Below are 7,608 nucleotides of genomic sequence, written 5' to 3'. Positions count from 1 at the left end.
TGGGCAACAGTGCAAGACTGTCTCAAAACAAAAAAGTAATCCACTATTGCATGCCAATTTGGCACAAGGTGTCAGATACCAAGCAAAACAGATGGGGTATTTCTGATGGGCATTTCAACCTTAAAAGTGAGAAACTAACTTCACTATTCCAGTAAAGACCTAGGGAAAACCTCCTTCCTAATCTGCTTGTTTCTCCAGTTATTTATTTCAGTTATTAAAACAATTTAGTTTTTTTACTTTTTATCTTGAGCTCTACTCTAGTATACCAAATTTAGTTTTAGAATATTTATTAAACAATTCTGCTGGGGATGGTGGCTCACACCCATAATCCCAGCATTTTGGGAGGCTGAAGCAGGAAGATCGCTTGAGGTCAGGAGTTGGAGACTAGCCTGGGCAGCATAGTGAGACGCTAGCTACAAAACGTAAATTTAGCCAGAGATAGGGTGCACACCTGTAGTACCGGCTGCTTGGGAGGCTGAGGCGGGAGGATCCCTTGAGTCTAGGTGGTCAAGCCTATAGTGACCTATGATTATGCCACTGCACTTCAGCCTGGGCAACAGAACAAGACTCTGTCTTTGTTTGTTTGTTTGTTTGTTTGAGATGGAGTGCTAGGATTACAGGCATGAACCACTGCACCTGGCCAGCACTTTCTTTAAATAGAGACAGAGTTTTGCCACATTGTCAAGGCTGGTCTTGAACCCCTGGACTCAATCCTCCCACCTCGGCCTCCCAAAGTGCTGGGATTACAGGCGTGAGCCACTGTGCCTGGCCGAAATAGTGGATTTCTGAATCAGGGTTTGGAAGACATGGGTACAGCTGCACCTGCTATTGAAAGTGCATCTGTTTTCACATAGGAAATGTCTGCAAATTATGAAAGCATGGTCATAGCTCCACCCTGTGGCATGTTACTTATAGTTAAAATTAATTGTCCAAATTCTATTCAGGCTGGGCCCAGTGGCTCATGCCTGTAATGCCAGCACTTTGGGAGGCTGACGCGGGCGGATCACTTGGGGTCGAGACTTGAGGTTTCACCATGTTGGTCAGGCTGATCTCGAACTCCTAACCTCAGGTGATCTGCCCGCCTCAGCCTCCCAAAGTGCTGGGATTACAGGCATGAACCACCGCATCTGGCCTCAAATAATAATAATAATAAACTCTATTCAGTCTGTTAGATCATGGATGAGACCTTGTCTCTACTAAAATTCAAAAAATTTAGCTGGGCATGGTGGCATATGTTTGTAGCCCCAGCTACTCAAGGGGCCGAGGCAGGAGGATTCCTTGATCCTGGGAAATGGAGGGAGCAGTAAGCTGAAATCGCACCACTGCACTCCGGCCTGGGCAACAGAGCAAGACCCTGTCTCAAAAACAAGAAAATTGAGGGCCGGGCGTGGTGGCTCATGCCTGTAATCCCAGCACTTTGGGAGGCTGAGGCGGGTGGATCACAAGGTCAGGAGATTGAGATCATCCTGGCTAACATGGTGAAACCCCATCTCTACTAAAAATACAAAAAATTAGCCGGGCGTGGTGGCAGGCGCCTGTAGTCCCAGCTACTTGGGAGGCTGAGGCAAGAGAATGGCGTGAACCTGGGAGGCGGAGCTTGCAGTGAGCTGAGATCGCGCCACTGCACTCCAGCTTGGGTGACAGAGCGAGAGACTCTGTCTCAAAAACAGAAACAAAACAAGAAAATTGACAATGGCTAACATCTTTAGCTAATAAGACAAATAATTATTGGATATTTTCCCTCCTTTTCCCTATGTTTTACATATTCTAGTCCTTTTCAGTGCATAAAGCTAGGAAATATGTAGTATATAATCCATGCACATAAACTTCTGTTTATTTCTGTATCTGTCCTTGTGTTATAAAACAAAAACTAAGTCCCTCCAACTCCAATCTGGCACCACAGGATTCATTCTAGCTGTCTCTCTTAGTTGTAACAGCAAGAAACCTGGCTTCTCATTATAATAATTTGCTCATTTGTTCAATCCTGGTTACATATATTTTGGACTTAGTAAACCATAGCTCTGAGAAATGGATTTGCCAGCTAGAATAGTGTTTGTACACAGCTGTTTTCAGTCTTCAGTATCTATTCAAAACATGTTCCAAAGCTATTTAATTATACTCCTTTCTCCCCCACTCTCTTCAGTGTGGTTATGCAATTCATTTGCAATGTGATTGTATTCATTTCCCCAGCCTTCATTCCATCTTTCTCTCCACATCTTGGTTGATTTTTAAATTACATTCAGTAAAATTCACTATGGGGTACAGTTCAGTTAATTTTGATAAATGCTTAGAGATGGCTACCCACCACCACAGTTTCACACAGGTAATCTTAAACTACAATCACATCACTCCCAAAATGTCTTCATGCTGCCTTTTTCTTTTCTTTTCTTTCTGAGACAGGGTCTTGCTCTGTTGCCCAAGCCGGCATGCAGTGGTGTGATCAGGGCTCACTGCAGCCTTGACATCCCAGATTTGAGCAATCCTCCTGCCTCAGCCCTTTGAGTAGCTGGGACTACAAGCGTGTGCCACCATGCCCAGCTAATTTTTTTTTTTTTTAATTTTAGTAGAGACCAGGTCTCACTATATTGCCCAGACTGGTCTCGAACTCCTGAGCTCAAGCAATCCTCCTACCTTGAGCTCCCAAAGGGCTGGTATTACTGGTGTGGGCCACTGTTCCTGGCCCATGCTGCCTTTTTATAGCCAACCCCTCTCCCTACTCCTTCCAACCCGTGGCAACTACTGGTGTGTTTTTTGTCTGTAGTTTTATCTTTTCAGTAGATAAATGGAATCTTACGACATGTAGTATTTGGATCTAGTTTCTGTCATTTAGCAAAGTGCATTTAATTCATTCATGATGGTATGTGAATCAATCATTTGTTCCTTTTTATTCCATTGTGCAGATGTACACTTGTTTATTCATCTCTTCACCAGTTGAAGGACATTGGAGTTATTTCCAATTTTTCATGATTATTCATAAAGTTGCTATAAACATTTACTTACTGGTTTTTGTGTGAACATGTTTTCATTTATCTTGGGTAAAATAAATAGGATCACTAGGTTGTAAGGCAAGTATATGTTTAATTTTATAAGAAAATGCCAAATTGTTTCCCAAATTGTATCATTTTACGCTCTCACTAGCAACCTATGAGAGTTCTGGCTGCTGTGCATCCTTGGCACTTGGTAGTGCCATTTTTTTTTTTATGTTAGCAATTCCGATAGGTGCATAGTGGTTTTAATTTTCCTTTCTCTAATGACTAATGATGTCCATCCTTTCATCTGTTTGCCATCTGTGTGTCTTTTTTAGTGATGTGTCTGTTCAAATCTTTCATGCTTTTGTTTTTGTTTTGTTTTGAGACAGGGTCTGGCTCTATCACCCATGCTGGAGCATTGGTGCAGTGGTGTAATCTTGGCTCCCGCCTGCAACTTCCACCTCCTGGGCTCAAGCAATCCTTCCCGCTCAGCCTCCTGAGTAGCTGGGACTACAGACACATGCCACCAAGCTTGGCTAATTTTTGTATTTTTTTGTAGAGACAGGTTTTCACCATGTTGCCTAGGCTGGTCTTGAACTCCTAAACTCAAGCCGTCTGCCCGCCTTGGCCTCCCAAAATGCTGGGATCACAGGCCAGGCATGGTGGCTCACGCCTTTAATCCTAGCACTTTGGGAGGCCGAGATGGGCGGATCACTTGAGGTCAGGAGTTTGAAACCAGCCTGGCCAACATGGTGAAACACTGTCTTTACTAAAAATACAAAAAAAAATTAGCCAGGCGTGGTGGTGGGCACCTGTAATCCTAGCTATTTGGGAGGCTGAGGCAGGAGAATTGCTTGAACCCGGGAGGCGGAGGTTGCAGTGAGCCGAGATGGTACCACCGCACTCCAGCCTGGGTGATAGAGTGAAACCCCGTCTCAAAAAAAAAAAAAAAAGTGCTGGGATTACAGGCACGAGCACCACACCCAGCCACATTTTTAAATTGTTTTTCTTACTGTTTAGTTCTGAGAGTTCTTTATATATTGTGATATAAGTCCATTGTAAGACATGTGACCCGCAATTATTTTTTGTACCTTTGTCAAAAGTCTGTTTCTTGAATCTCTATTCTGTCCCGTTGATGTATGTGTCTACCTTTCATCAGGGTCACACCATTGCTTTATAGTAAGTTTTGAAATGAGTATGAGTCTTCCAATTTTGTTTATTTTTTCAACATCATTTTGGCTATTCTAGTTTCTTTGCCTGTCCCCATAAATTTTATAATTAGATTGTTGTTATCTACAAAAAGTCCTGCTGGGGTTTTTACTGGGATTGGGTTTTATCTGTGTTTTGCAATTTTAGCATATAGTCCTGCATATAATTTGTTATATTTAAACCTCAATATTTCATTTTAGGAAATGCTTTGTAAATAGTATTGGGTTTTTTGGGGGGTTTTTTTGTTGTTGTTGTTTTTGTGGGGGTTTTTTTGTTTTTATTTTTTTAGACCTAGTCTCACTCTTCGCTCAGACTGGGGTGTGCAGTGGTGTGATCTTGGCTCACTGCAACCTCCACCTCCTGGGTTCAAGCGATTCTCCTGCCTCAGCCTCATGAATAGCTGAGATTACAGGCACCTGCCACCATGCCTGGCTAATTTTTGTATTTTTAGTAAAGATGGGGGTTCACCATGTTGGCCAGGCTGGTCTCAAACTCCTGACCTCAGGTGATCCACCCGCCTCGGCCTCCCAAAGTGCTGGGATTACAGGCATGAACCACTGTGCCCAGCCTGGTATTGGTTTTTAAATTTCAAATTTCATTGTTCATTACTAGTAAATAGAAATACAGGCTGGGTGCAGTGGCTCACGCCTGTAATCCTAGCACTTTAGGAGGCTGAGATGGGTGGATCACTTGAGGCCAGGAGTTAGACAGGCACCCAGCCTGGCCAACATGGTGAAACCCCGTCTTTACTAAAAAATACAAAAATTAGCCAGGCATGGTGGCACATGCCTGTAGTCCCAGCTACTCTGAAGGCTGAGGCACAGGAATTGCTTGAACCCTGGAGGTGTAGATTGCAGTGAGCCGAGATCATGCCCCTGCACTCCAGCCTGGACAACAGAGCAAGACCCTGTCTCAAAAAAAAAAAAAAAAAAAGGCCAGGTGCAGTGGTTCACACCTGTAATCCCAGCACTTTGGGAGGCAGAGGAAGGTGGATCACCTGAGGTCAGGAGTTCGAGACCAGCCTGGCCAACATGGCGAAACCCCATCTCTACTAAAAATACAAAAATTAGCTGGGCGTGGTGGCACGCACCTGTAATCCCAGCTACTTGGCAGGCTGAGGCAGGAGAATGGCTTGAGGCAGGAGAATGGCTTGAACCTGGGAGGTAGAGGTTGCAGTGAGCCAAGATTGTGCCACTGCACTCCATCTTGGGTGACAGAGCAAGATTCCATCTCTAAAAAAAAAAAAAAAAAAAAAAAAGGTATTCCCTGATCTGTTAATTACTTTAATTACTGGGAGAGGCGTGTAACGTTTCTTACTCTGTTGGTAAATTTGTCCGTTTTCCCTTGTGTTCTGTTAATTTTTTTATTTTTTGATACAGGGTCTTGCTCTGTTGCCCAGGCTGGAGTGCAGTGGCACGATCTCGGCTCACTGCAGCCTTGACCTCCTGGGCTCAAGTGATCCTCCCACCTCAGCCTCCCAAGTAACTGGGACCACATGTATGCACCACCATGCCCAGCTAATTTTTGTATTTTTCTTAGAGACAGGGGTTCACCACGTTGGCCAGGCTGGTCTCAAAATCCTGAGTTTAAGCAATCCACCTGCCTTGGCCTCTCAAAGTGCTGGGATTATAGGCATGAGCCATTGCGCTCAGCCAATTTTTATTTTATTTGTTTTGAGACTGTATTATTAGACAGATAATACTCCAACATGTGAGCTAGAACATTAACAAGCAATTTATACCTAGGTATTTGTGAACTACTTACCATCCCAGGTTTCTGCCTCCTCGATTTGAAGTAATAATATCCTGTCTTACTCTTTCTTTTCCTTTTTTTTTTTTTTTTTTTTTTTTCAGACAAAGTCTCACTCTGTTGCCCAGGCTGGAGTGCAGTGGCACAATCTCAGCTCACTGCAACCTCCGCCTCCCGGGTTCATGTGATTCTCCTGCCTCAGCCTCCTGAGTAGCTGGGATTACCGCCACCACACTGGGCTAATTTTTATATTTTTAGTAAAGATGGGGTTTCACCATGTTGGCCAGGCTGGTCTCAAACTCCTGATCTCAGGTGATCTGCCCACATCAGCTTCCCAAAGTGCTGGGATTACAGGTGTGAGCCACTGTGCCCGGCCAAGTTTTTTGCTTTTTTTTTTTAAACTACATAGTTCCCCATTTATTGGCTTATGAGTTATATACTGTCTTCAATTTATATTACTTAAGTGGTTTCCTTTAAAACTTTAATACAGATACTTAAGATCTCACATTTATCCCTACTCTCCATCTGATAATACAAGGAGCTTAGAATGCTTTAACTTCGTGCAGCCAATTAAGCTGACTGAGTTCCTTTCCTCATGGGGGCCCAGTGTGCAATGGCTGTAAATAGCAGCTTCCTTGGTAGTGTATGCAGCCTGTTGTATGGGTTGCTCTAAGGGACCTTGGAGACAGTCCTTTCAGATGGATGTTCATGTTTCTGACCTTACGCTACCCCAATGTAGGCTCCAAACTGGCATGCGAGGTGCCTTTGAAAAGCCCCAGGGCACTGTGGCCAGGGTTCACATTGGCCAAGTTATGTCCATCCACACCAAGCTGCAGAACAAGGAGCATGTGACTGAGGCCCTGCGCAGGGCCAAGTTCAAGTTTCCTGGCCGCCAGAAGATCCACATCTCAAAGAAATGGGGCTTCACCAAGTTCAATGCCAATTAATTTGAAGACATGGTGGCTGAGAAGCGGCTCATCCCAGATGGGTCAAGTGCATTCCCAATCATGGCCCTCTGGACAAGTGGCGGGTCCTGCACTCGTGAGGGCTTCCACTGTGCTGCCCCCTCTTAATACTCACCAATAAAGTCTACTTTCTGTCCACCTAAAAAAAAAAAATGCTTTAACTGATTTACCCCTCTCTCTTATGTACTTTTAGTCTGTTATTTTAGTTTTATCCTGATTCCCTCACATAAACATTATTAGTATATTATTAGTGTTGTTTTATACAGTTGTTTAAATTTATCTACTTTTTTTGCTCACTGTTCCTTTTTGCATCTCATTCTTTCCTTCAGTGATTCCTTTCCTTCTTGAAATAATTCCTGGCCTGGCACAGTGGCTCACGCCTGTAATCCCAGCACTTTGGGAGGCCGAGGCAGGCGGATCACCTGAGGTCAGGAATTCGAGACCAGCCTGGCCAACATGGTGAAACCCCGTCTCTACTTAAAATACAAAAATTAGCCAGGCATGGTGGCAGGCGCCTGTAATCCCAGCTACTCAGGAGGCTGGGGCAGGAGAATTGCTTGAACCCGGGAGGCGGGGGTTGCAGTGAGCCCAGATCGCACCATTGCATTCCAGCCTGGGGGACAAGAGCGAGACTTCATCTCAAAAAAAAAAAAAAAAAAAAAAAAAGAATTCCTTTAGAATTTCTTTGTTAGGAGTCTATGGATGGTAAATACTCT

At 44.0% G+C, this 7,608-nt stretch overlaps 1 non-coding gene across 1 annotated transcript; it reads left to right on the top strand.

The window, feature by feature from the left end:
- Window positions 1-6,487: 6,487 nt before the first annotated feature.
- LOC115932313 (small nucleolar RNA SNORA70) lies at window positions 6,488-6,618 on the top strand. The gene has a single exon (XR_004068603.2). It is a non-coding gene; the product is annotated as a small nucleolar RNA SNORA70 (small nucleolar RNA).
- The last annotated feature ends 990 nt before the right edge of the window (window positions 6,619-7,608 follow it).

The sequence above is a fragment of the Gorilla gorilla genome, chromosome 1 (assembly GCF_029281585.2).
Source record: "Gorilla gorilla gorilla isolate KB3781 chromosome 1, NHGRI_mGorGor1-v2.1_pri, whole genome shotgun sequence".
NCBI classification, from domain to species: Eukaryota; Metazoa; Chordata; class Mammalia; order Primates; family Hominidae; genus Gorilla; species Gorilla gorilla.
This window is presented reverse-complemented; position numbering and strand designations above follow the sequence as displayed.